Below are 12,173 nucleotides of genomic sequence, written 5' to 3' on the forward strand. Positions count from 1 at the left end.
TACAGCTCTCAAAGGGAGGAGAATGTTTGCCCAGAGTATAGTCACCTAGGACACGATGCGCCCCCAGGCACAGGACTGAGTAGGGTGTCCAGATAAGAATTCCTATGGCTGCAGAAACGGTGTTCTCTGCCCTGGAGCCCATAATCTCCCTCCCTATTCGTTCCACTGGGGTGGATATTTTATGGAGCTGGGCTCTCCCTTACATAGCCTGAGAGAAGCCAGGTGCAATTCTTTATGCAGCCTTCTCATCTTTTTTTAATCTTTAATAATCCTTTTATTAACTATCTCCCTTTGTTCTCATTATGCTTTGGGATGTGGTGGACATACCATGTTTTTAGCATCTTAGAGGTTGAAATAATTGAAAGCTAGAGTGGAGATGTAATTTACTAGAGTCTCTGTCACTGGAGCCATGAAATATACACGTATCTCAACAACCCCATTGGTTATCACTCTGCCACTGCCAAATAATAAAAGATGAACCCTCTGATCATCTGCCATTTGGAGGGTAGATTCCTTAATGAGGCTTCACTAGACCTTTGTTTTCTGGCTCAGCTCCTGTCTCAAGTTTCCGACCAGGCTTCCTTCCTGCTACACCACATCATGTTCTTAGATCCCAGCCATACCCAACCACATGGTGTTCCTTACTTCACAAGCTTCATCGCCTCTGTCCCTGTGTATGACCTCATCGTGAATGTGTGCCCAAGCCCCCTCCCTTCCCACTGCCCTTCTCATGCTCCTCATTTCCATGACTAAGACCTGTGTAGATCCAGACTCTGTTCAGGCCCTTCTATGATGACTTAATCCCCCAGATTCCCACCGTGTGGGTTATGACTGGTTCTCCCATATCAGCCCATGTTTTCTATTGTAGCAACTGCCATACTGTATGTTTAGAATTCTTAATGTTGATTTATTTTTAAGAGAGAGAGAGAGAGAGAGAGAGAGAGAGAGAATGCCAGTGGGAGAGGTCCAGAGAAAGAGGGAGACAGAGAATCCCAAGCAGACTCCGAACTGCTAGCACAAAGCCCAATGCTGGGCTCAAACTCACAAACTGTGAGACATCATGACCTGAGCCAAAATCAAGAGTTGGGGATGCTTAACCTACTGAGCTACCTAGGTGCCCCCACCATGCTGTAGTCTTAATAGTTGTTTCATGAATTTCTCTTTTCTGGTAGTTCAGGAGCTACTGACAAATGTGATTGAGGCACCACACTTCGTTCTCAGAATCTTCACCACAGAGTGGAGGAGATACAGAAAGGCCCCAGTAGGCTGCAGAGTGACCTTGGTGGGATTCTTCTCCCTGTTAAAGTCCCTCTGGATGCACCCTAAACAGCGAGTCAGCCCACTAGGGAAGGTTTGGTGACTGTGTACCTACCATTCAGGTGTGTGGCTGCTTTCAGACCCCAGATGAGGTCACCATCACTGCTTCATTTATTACCTCCACTGACCCAGGCCTTTGCTACTATGTTCAGCTAACACATTTTAGAAGGTTGATCACTAGGATCTGTGGTGTCTGACTTAGCACTGAGTCAATAGAGTTAAGGGAGAGAAGCAGGCTGTTAGGACAGAAGGAACACAGGATTCAGACAGACCTGTGTGAGAATCCCATATCTGTCATTCACGGGTGATCTGTGTGATCTCAGGAAATTGACTTAAATTCTCTGAGCCTTTGTATCTGTCTCAGAAAAATGAGGGAGGTTGTATTTTGATGCTAATTTTTAATAACAAGAGATTGTTTTATAAGGTAGTTGGCACCTAAAGGATATTCAGAAATATTGAGCATGAGTAGTATGAAAAGTCCAGCTTCCAATCCAATAAATCGGATTATTAAAAATATAGCAAAATGAAGGGCGCCTGGGTGGCTCAGCGATTGAGCATTTGACTCTTGATTTCAGCTCAGGTCATAATTCCAGGGTTGTGGGATCAAGTCCTGCATCGCACTCTGCATTTAGCCTGCTTAAGATTCTCTCTCTGCCTCTCTCTCTGTTTCTGTCACTGTCTCTTGCTCTCTCTCCACCCCCTGTCCCCTTCCCCCACCTTGCACGAACATTCTTTCTCTCTCTCAAAAAAAGTACATATATCAAAAAGATTTTACCATTACTGAAGAAGTAAGTCATCATATTTTTGCTGTAGGTATTACAACTTTAAATTAAAAAAGGAGAGAACTTGTTCAAGGCATAAGCATCAGAATAAAAGATCACTAGCTGTTTGGCCTTCGGTGCATTTCCTTATTCATCTCAGCCTGGGCTCCCTTATCTCCCTTACGGGCATAGTGAGATCCATGCAGCCAGGGTGTGGATGTGAGAAATGAATGAGAGGCGAGGGGTGGAAAAGGCGATGCTCAGCCAAGGGCAGACCTGGTTGTCAGTAAGTGGTTTTGAAATTTCTTTCCCTGAAGCCATTCTGCTCCCATCCTATGAATTCTGCCTGGATTGTAACCAGCTTGTTCCTGAGCTCCAAGTAGCCTTGGAGTTTAGCACAGAGACCTGAACCAAAGCATTTTGTGGGCACTCAAAAAACTGCATTGGACTGAGAGTCCGTAAGAAACTCAACAGCAGGCCTGGGGCAGCCTGCCTCCTCCCCTGGGCCACCAGGTCCTCGTGCAGGGGGGCGGGGGGAGGGCAGAGGGTTGCCCAGGTGGCTTCCCTGCTCTGGCATTCTGGGAGTCTAATTTATAGCTGAGTGAGTTGTCATTCACAGACCAGGAAGGGCCAAATTACCCTCATTATTCTGCTCACAGCTCTGGTGCCTGAGAAGCGACTGGGTCCTGCCATGTCTAGAATTATCTCTGAACCCTTGGGCTCTTAATTAAAGGGCTTTGTGAGTCAGATGGTTTATGGTCAGATTCAGATCTTCAGGGAGATATGGAGGGAGGTCCTCTGTGCTGTCATCCACTCCTTGAGAAATTGGCCGCCTCTCCCAGCGCAAGGACAGGGAGTTGGGAGTCTCGAGGGGGACTTCCAAGAAAGCCTGTGGCTCATCGTTACCCCCCAGCCCTGCTGACTCCAGGCCCCAGAGGCTCTGGGAGAGTTGGTACCCTGCACATCATCGCTTTCTTCCCTGCGAGGTCTGAGCTGTGCTCACTTGCTCTGATTCGGTTTCGGCTCCCCACGGTTGCCGCAACGCCTGGGTTATTTCTTACCCAACACTGTTTCCGCTTAGGGCGGCTAGTGCTAAATGCATTTTCAATCCCATGTGGTAACAAGGGATAAAAGGATCTTCTTAAAAAAGTGGTTTCTGAATGTGTCGAAAGCAAGGCTGCCTGCTGTGTGTTTTTAACAATCGCCTCCCCAGAGGAGGGTTGAAAACCTCACCTTTCAAGATGTTTCAACTCCTATTAGAAAGTGACTTAAATAAAGTTGCTCTTCTGACCACGGGTGCTCTGATCGCCAGACTGGTGATTATTTGTCTAACCTGAGTCTCCAGGGCTGGCACTTGACACCATTTCCCTCCCAGAGGAGATGAAATTGTGCTAGTCACTTTCCTCCTCCTGGTGTCGCCTTGGGAGGCATGTGTGTGTGTGTGTGTGTGTGTGTGTGTGTGTGTGTGTGTGTGAGCACCGGACGGTGGGTTTTCTGGAGAGAGCACACCATGGTTTCTGACCCATTCGCTTTTCCTACAAACCACTAATGGACATGTACTTTGTGTCCAGCGGTGGGTTCTGTTTCTGTCTTCTCTCGCGGTCGCCTGCATCTCCATGTTCTGCACCCATCCGCCATCTAGGGTTCCTGCGAACTGACCCAGGTCCCCTTAACTTTCCTCCTGGATGCTGATGTGTTTACAGAACTTGAAGGGGCCACTGTGTTTGCATATCTTTAGTATAGGGTTTTTCAACCTGGGCGCCCCTGACATTTTGGGCAAAAAAAAAGTATTTGTTGGGGGAAGCTCTCCGGTGTCCGGAGGCATCCCTCACCTCTACCGTGCATGCCAGTAGCATCCCACACATTCCAGCCATGACAGCCAAAAATGCCTACTGACATCGCCAAATATGTCCTCAGACTTTATATTTTCCGAAACACCCTTACATCCATTGTCTTAGTTTATATAGTGACGCGTATGGATCTTTGCTCCCCTTTATAGCTAAAGGAATTGAGGGTCAGGAAAGGAAGAAACTTGCCTTTCCAACAGTAAGTCAGGGAGAGAGCTAAAGTTATTTAAATCTCCTGTCTCCCCAACCCAGTGTCTTTCTTATGGATCCATTTAGTGGTGTGCTTGTAAGTGTTCAGTAACTGATTCTCTGGGAAAAACAAAAACAGAACAAACCTCATGAGGAGAGGTTGCCACTTCCTTAATATAAGTGCTTTCACCGTGGCTGGTTCCTTCTCCAAAGACGTCACTAACATTGGGAGGAGACTCGTATGATTGGTTCTGGGCAGCCGGTGCCAGGATACCACTGGGCCGACGCGTCCTTCTGTTTAGGTAGCCTTGTTCTCTTCTGCCCCTAATCCTAGAGTTCAAGTCACTCCATCAAAGGGCTATTTATGTAACCATCCTTTAAGAACCTTGTTCTTCTGCCCCTGCCCCTCTTCTCCCAAAACCAGATATACTGGAAAGTGCCATGGGGAAGCATTCATCCGGTGAGGGCTTTGATCACCTCTTTGGATAAGTACATGATGGTTAGAGTGGAATTTTCTCCTTCTTCTGTTAAACCAACATTTGTTCCACAGTCTTTCCACCTGAGGAGTTGCAGGATATTAGAGCAGAAACCTTAGAGAGGCCAAAACCAGGATCCTCTGAACAGAATCAGCTCCTGAACAGGAACTAAGTGTTGTTGGCCAACATCAGACATCGCAAGTGATCACAAGATAGTGATGGCTACAGGGCTATTGGACGTACCATTCTGGAAGATAAGGAGTAGGAGCTTGGCTAGGCTTTTAGCCCAGATATGAACTTGGACATCTGTAAGGCTCAGTTTCCACACCCATGAAAAGAGAGCCAGCTTATGTCTGAGCCTCATGGGTGTACTCATCCACTCGGTTACTTGAAGGATTGGCTGGTTGTCATAATAGTATGGGCTCATCCAGCCTAAGGACTTAGCTGGTCTTGGCTTTTTCACCTTGGCCATGGTTCAGTGCCATATGCTTCTTCTCTGTGGTCTAGATTTAGACCTGAACTTGAGCTGGGACTGGGAGGAGAAGCCTTAGTTGGTTATCAAAAGACCTCGTTTTTGTTCCATCTTGGACACCACCTCATTACATAACCTTGGGAAGTAGTTCGTTATGACAGGAATGTGGGTAGCCCCACCGGTGGGGAGCATGATATGGCATTTGGAATTTACCCTGAAGGTGGTGGGAAGTGCTTGAAGAGAAGACTCATCATCAAGCATGTGCTTCAGAAAGTTCTTTCTACAGAACACAGGGCCAGAATCCAGGCAGGATGGAACCAGTTAGGGCGTGGTTCAACAGTCCAGTCAAAACGTGATCAGGTATTCCCATGGGCACTGGCTGAGTGGCACAGACAGAAAATGCTGTGAGAGTTCAGAGGTGGAAAGGTCAGAAGGGTATCAGAGAAGACTTCATGGAGGAGGTGGGGCCGCTGCTGACTTGGAAGGATGGAGACATATGGAGGTGTAAGTCTAGGCTGGAGAATTGGGCAAAAAGCCCACAAAACTGCGGTAAATCACATTGGGCTTAAACTGAGAATTTACATAAAGGATGGTTACGTAAATGGCCCTTTGATGAAGTGACTTGAACTCTAAGATTAGGAAAGTGGTTCTGGTAAAAGGTGGTGGTTCTCACGGGGAACACACATTTTCTTGTCGTCGGTTCCTGTGCGGTTCTTATCCCGGCCATCTTCCTATCTGCAGCTGCCACTTGGCATTTCCCCTTGGCGAGGTGTAGGGTGCCTGGGGCCCCGAATAGCAGGTGCATGCACTAGCCCCTGGAGCCCCGTGCTAGCGAGGAAGGCACAGTCCCTCTGAGTCTTGAGGATGAATACAGCACTGAATGCTGATGTGTGGCTTCTGATTTGCCTCACAGCGGGAGGCACAGGAAGGGAGCAGCTGTGCTATTGTCTGAGCATGTCCCCAGTATTTGTCTGCCTAGGCCAGTGTGACCATTGTCCCTCACAGTAAGCCGTCTCCCAGCTGCCGAAGGTAGGATTTCAATCATTCCTCCCCATGTTGACTCTGACCCTCTCCACTTACTAAGAATGATAGAAATGCCCCATTTTCCCGTGTGCCAGTTTCGTGAAAGTGTGTCTTCACAAAACTGTCCACAAGGCGAAGGATGGCCAGCCTCACAGCATCCCGGTTAAATGTGCTTTGGGTTTCCCGTGACATGTTAGAAAAATGGATTTAATTGGGAAATGGTACCAGCTAGAGAACGTCACCTCTGAGGCTCACGTGAGTAAGCAGGCTCAGAAGGGAAAACAACTCACCCCGCATTGCACCATCAGGAACTGGTAGGGTGAGGACCAAAACCAGAACCCCTCTGGACTTCAGTGTATCCCTGTTGGATTTGGACTCCCATTTGTATGGCATTATAATAGAGGTCTGCTGTCATCTGCTGCTCAAACCTGTTAAGTTGTGCCCCTTTTCTTCCAGAGAGGTGACATTCCTCTAGTTGCAGCCTGGGAAGGGAGGAGGGAAGATGAAAATGCCCATGTTGTCTGGGACACTCAGAGGTGTCAGGGAGAGGAGGATGGTCGCATTCAGGTTTTTTTTTAGGTTTATTTATCTTGAGGGGGGTGGAGGGGCAGAGAGAGGGAGAGAGAGAATCCCAAGCAGGCTGAGCACTGTCTGCACAGATCCCACAAACCCTGAGATCATGATCTGAGCTGAGATCACGAGTTAGATGCTTAACCAACCGAGCCACCCAGGCACCGCTGGTCGCATTCAGTTTCAAAAGTGTCTCCTGCCCCCCTTCCCCAGAGGGGGACCTCTGGTTGGCATGACCAACCCTGTGAAATATCTTCGCAAAGAGCAGTGGACCGCAGTGGCAGTTGTGTTCAGAAAGTGAGATGCGAACTTCTGGAAAAACCGAGCAGTTTTCTGGCGGGTTCCAGCCAGTGAAGGTGGTATCCTCCTGCCAGCCACGTGGAGGAATTACCTAATCTCTGTTCCGGTGCAACAAAGAGGACAGATAGAGAAGCCACGGCCCTGGGAAATGGAAGCGATGTGAGCTCGGGGGTAGAGACCTGGGCTCTCGTCCTGGTTCTGCTCTGGCCTCCCATTGGCGATGGCCCTTGCACATGGTGTCCCATCCACCAGGTGTGAATGTTAGAGATTGAACTTGGGATCAGAGGCACACTCCACCCCCCATCCACCATCAACCTTGGCTGCTCACTCAGCCTCTCTTGGAGTTGCTCTCCTGGTCCTTACATGCATGTAGAGGTTAAGGGGGGCACTGCTATTTGCAGTAACATTGATATGAGGGCCACGGGATGTGCAGCACAGTGCCTCGCACATGGTCAGTGCACAGTGCAAAGAGTAACGTGTTTATCCCACCACCATCACCCCATCACCTACTCGTTGACCTCTGATGGTCGCTGTAGGGTTGCCTGAGCCCTGGCACTGTGGGAAGTCACCCTCTGGCCTTTGGGCTGCTTTTGGGTTGGGTTCCCAGCAGAAGAGTCTACATGCCAAGACGGAAGAAACCAGAATCAGTCAGGAGAACTGTGTCTAGTCCTGGCTTTTCTGCTTGTGAGCTGGGTGGCATTAGACAAATCCATCCTCTTCTCTAGAACTCGGGGGCCCCCTGAATTGCATGAATAATCATATTAATAGTAGTAATGATAATACCAATAGCAGTAGTGGGTTTGTGGGTGGCCCCCCAAAAGTCCATGCCCTCACCCCACAACCTGTAAATGTGACCTAGTTTAGAAAGAAGGGCCTCACCTATTTATCAAATATCATCACTCGCAGAAGCTTGTACTGAAGTGGATGACAGGCCTTGCTCTCTGCATTACTGCGGGAGGAGGCCAGAGCCTCCACGAGCCTCTCCAGGCGTCGGAGAGCCTTCTCGGGCCAGCGGGCTTCTCTAGAGCTGTCCGGAATCGCTGGCCTACGAGGGCTGTGATGTTCCTTGATTAAATGCATACCGGGAATGGTCTCTCCGGAGAACCAACTAACGCCATTGCCTTTCATTAATGTTTCACTTTACCTGTGTTGATTTATGAGTCGGATTCAAGACTGACTTCCTGCTTTGAAAAGACGGCAGGTTCTTTTTCCTCCTGGCCTGGTTCTTAAGCAAACAGATTCTTAGGGAAGGAGTAAAATAGAAGCAGGCTTCGAGTCCTTCCCCCATCCAACCCCCCAGATCCCAGCTCTGCACCCCCACACCTGGTCCATGCCTGCTGCCCTTGAGGAAGTGGGTCTTGTGCCTGTCGGTGCACTTGATCTCTCCTGGGGGGCTGGACAGCTGCGCACATGCTGATCACCTGTCCAGCTGTCACAGGCTGCCGCCGTGAGCCGCTGAGCCCTTCCGTTTAGGGGACTGGCTGGTAATCAGACCAGTGGCACATTCAGGTTCTGGGTGTGAGGACACAGGGAACCCAACGGTGATTTTTAAAATGTACTGCTAAAACTAGTCCTGCCTTTTTTCTTAAATCATGGCATGACTGATTCCTAATCAACTTACATCAGCCTGTTTTATATGTAAGGTCTATGAGCCCAACAGCTTTAGAAGACCTTCTGCTGAGCAAAGGAGAGTGAATGGTCACAGAGGGGCATCTATGTGGGTTGGAAAGCAGGGGGTCGTCCAGGAAAGTCCAACACAACTAAGCGTAAAAATAACCAGCCCCATGGGGCTGTGGATTATATTAGGGTTGACCATATGTCTTGCGTGCCTGGGACAATTCTGCTTTATGCCTGTTGTCCCACAGGCATTATTAATATGCCCCCTTTCACTCTTAGAAGTATTCAGGTTTGGCTTATAAATCACATGGTCACCCTAATTGTGTGTCCCTTTGTACGTGCACTTAGTATAGATGCAGTGTGGATAATGTATTTAAACAAGAACCTATACCTGTGTGCTGCGATCGCTCAGAGGTTGGAGGTGGGGTAGTGTTGTTCCAGAGCTGGGGCTAAGGCACATCTCTGTCTCATAGCACCTGCTGCTGAGAGGTGAGATATGCGCCAAAATGTCAGAGATAACAGCTTAGATCCTTCTTCATAACTTACTAGTCTTCTGACCTTGAGGAAATTACTTAGCTTGTCTGGACTGTAAATTGAGAATAATCATAGAGACCTCAGCAATTGGTGCAATTATGAAATAACCCATGTCTGGCATCTAGCGTATTCTTTGACACGTATACGCGGCCAACAAATGACACGTCATTATTATTATTATTTCATGGCTAATATTACTTTGACTTTAGTCTCTCCATCTGTGACATGGCGAAGGATGATCCCTGTCCTGCCTGGCTCCCCAGGTCACTGTGAGGCTGAAAGCAGGCAGTGTCCTCAGAGCCTCCTGTCTCTGGGAGTGTGTGCACTGTTTGAGGTGAGGACTTTTGGCAGAGTCTTACTTGCCCACCTGCCTGGTGGGTCCATCCCTCTGAAATGACATAGAAAACAGGTTCCCAAGACCTCGTCCCTCCCACCTGCCCTGATGACTCTCCCGTCGCTGACCCTCCTCGGCCCAACCTACTTCCACCTCTCATGAGCAGTGCTGTGTAAACACCAAGGCCAGAATGTCATTTACTGGTGCTTTCTGACTCGGGGGCTACCACCCAAGAGTGAGAAGGGTGGAGATTCCCGGCTGGGCCCCCGAGGCTGTGCCCACTTCTCAGTGTTCCCCACCTGGGGAACATCTTCCCTTCCTCTGCCTTTTGAATGAAGATGTCATCTGCTCCCAGTCTCCTTGCTTTATCCTCTATCTCTTTACACTCATTTGCCTTTGTGTAAGCCTCCCCCTTTCTTTCCTTGTGTACTATTCCCTCTTTTTTTTTTCAATGTGACTGCCCTATGGGAGAGGATTATATAGTTGTTGAGAGCAGGAACTCCATCCAGACTGTCTGCATTGAAATCTTGGCTCTACCTGCCACTCAAGAGCTGAGTCCCTTGGATGACCACTTCAGTGTCCTTATCTATAAAAAGGCCAAGAAAAATGCCTACCTAGCATAGTTGCTGGGAGGTTTCAGGAGTGACCAGAGGTTCCCGTGCTTAACAATGCCTGACGCACGGTAGGTGCTTGTGGAATGGGAGCTGTTTTCATGATCCAAAAACCTGCCCTTTCATATTTGTTCATGTTGACTGGTGCTATTGGTAGGAAGGAGGCTGCAGCAAGGTCTGCTTGCATTGGGGGCTCCAGAGTCCTTAGCTGCTCAGCCTGGATGCTGGGAACAGGTCCTCCATGCTTGGCCTCCTCACTATCCATCTGCCTTCTCTTTGGTTTGTCCCTGCCCTGTCCTTCCACTTCCAGAGACATTCTAAAGTGGAAGACGTGCAACTATTCTAAGCACCAGTCCCTCCACTGAATGGGGCAGAGGCACATTATATATATATATGGTGACACTATATAGATAGAGTGACAGTGTCCCAGGTCACTGGACTAGAGGTCAAGAGATGCCGGTTGTAGTCCTGATTCTGCTGTATGACCCTGGATAAGTCATTTCATAGTCTCGGGATTGCAGCTGCTCCCTTTTTCAAAATGGTGACCATTGCCCCTCTGCTTTGTACCTCTCTAAAAATGACCAAACATGAGATTCTGCAAAGTGCTCTGCTGCCTGCTGTGAGTTACAGAAGCCAGGGTTCCTGGTGGTCAGGATGGAGCAGAGGGTTTGTGGCAACAGCAGCGGCCACAGTCCCTGCCACAGATAGGAGAAGCAAACCAGCGTTGGTGTGTGCTGTGTGAGATTGTGCTCATGGGGACCCGAGATGGGAGTTGTCAGTGTCCCTCCCTGCTCGACCTCTGTTCTCTCTGATGGACATCTGGCCCACGGGTGACTCAGTCAGGAAACTACCAGCCATCACTTCAAAAAGCTTGGACTCCTCTCAAGGATATGCTTACTTTGTGTTGTCCTATGTTTGTTTGATGGTGGGGAGAATAATTTACGAAATCAAGGACAGATCTTCAGAGCGAGGCCCTCCTCCCTGGCAGAGCGTCTGCGGCCAAATCATTCAGATGGAAGGAGGTGGGGCATGCTGAGGGCTGGATTAGGATCACAAGTTACCGAAATGCTGGGCCATGGACCAGAGCCAGATCGATGACATCAAAACTCTCCAGAAGCTTTGGCCGCTACTCCAGGACACAAGTGTACTTTTTGTTAGCTTCTCCAGACACACAGTCAGTTTAGAACTGCTAGAGTGAGGGGGACTGGGCTTGCCTGTCAGGGAACTCCACGTCCCCTGCCCCCTCCTGGTCCCCAGCAAAAGCCTGGAACTCCAGTGTTATATTAGCGCTGAGGCATGATTAGGTTATGATTAGGGTCATTTATTTGTGTGTTTGTTCAACTTAACCAGATGATTGTATCCTTAAAGATGCATGTTGGGAGTTGGGGTACTTTTGTGAGCATCTGTAAATGAGTAGAGGGATCAACATGGGTAGGAGAACATTCTGGAAGTACCTGAGAGTCATAGTCTGGGAGAGGCTCAGCGTTCTACTGGCCTGACCCTCTAAGTTTTATGGTGGAAGAAAGTGGGATTTTCACCGAGCCCTGGTGGGAGAACCAAGTGTCCAAGTGTCCATCTTGTACATCGAAAATGGATTATAATTCTGAGGGTATTTGACAAAGAAAGAGGGGGGGATGGGATGGCTCTCCCGATACTGAATCACTTCAACATCTTCCTTGTTGTTTCCAGGTCCTTTTGCGGCACATCTGGCCTCTCAGCCACAGCCAAGAGGTAAGAGACGTGGTCTTACCGCAGAATCCTTCAGAGATTCACATTCTTCACCGTCCACACCCAGGCCCACAGAAAACAGCCCCTGTGCCGGGGCACCCTTTCCCTCAGGCTCTGCTCTGTGGTGGGAATTTATGAACACAACCCCCAATCCAGAGGAAACAACGTTTTTCCTTCTCTACCTCCATGACCTGGTTTCCCAAAGTTCAGGACCATCCCACAAGTGTTGGCTCAGAAATCACTTTCTCATGAGGCCAAGGACTTTTCAAAGTTGCTGTTTTCCCTATCATTTCCTTCCTTCCTTCTCCCCCCCTTCACTTCCTGTTTTTTCTTCCTCTTTCTCCGCCCCCTCGCCCCCTCTCCAGCCCTGTCCCTTGTTGTCTGAGAACAGGAA

At 48.9% G+C, this 12,173-nt stretch overlaps 1 protein-coding gene across 2 annotated transcripts in view; it reads left to right on the forward strand.

Moving 5' to 3' along the window:
* FAM49A (family with sequence similarity 49 member A) overlaps positions 1 to 12,173 on the forward strand; it is a 101,194-nt gene that overhangs the window by 28,476 nt on the left and 60,545 nt on the right. For both annotated transcript variants that reach the window (XM_029938267.1, XM_029938266.1), the window contains exon 2: positions 11,741 to 11,782. The gene's annotated coding sequence lies outside the window, so the exon portion shown is untranslated. The remainder of the gene's footprint in view (positions 1 to 11,740; positions 11,783 to 12,173) is intronic.

The sequence above is a fragment of the Suricata suricatta genome, chromosome 4, assembly GCF_006229205.1.
Source record: "Suricata suricatta isolate VVHF042 chromosome 4, meerkat_22Aug2017_6uvM2_HiC, whole genome shotgun sequence".
In the NCBI taxonomy this organism is placed as follows: Eukaryota; Metazoa; Chordata; class Mammalia; order Carnivora; family Herpestidae; genus Suricata; species Suricata suricatta.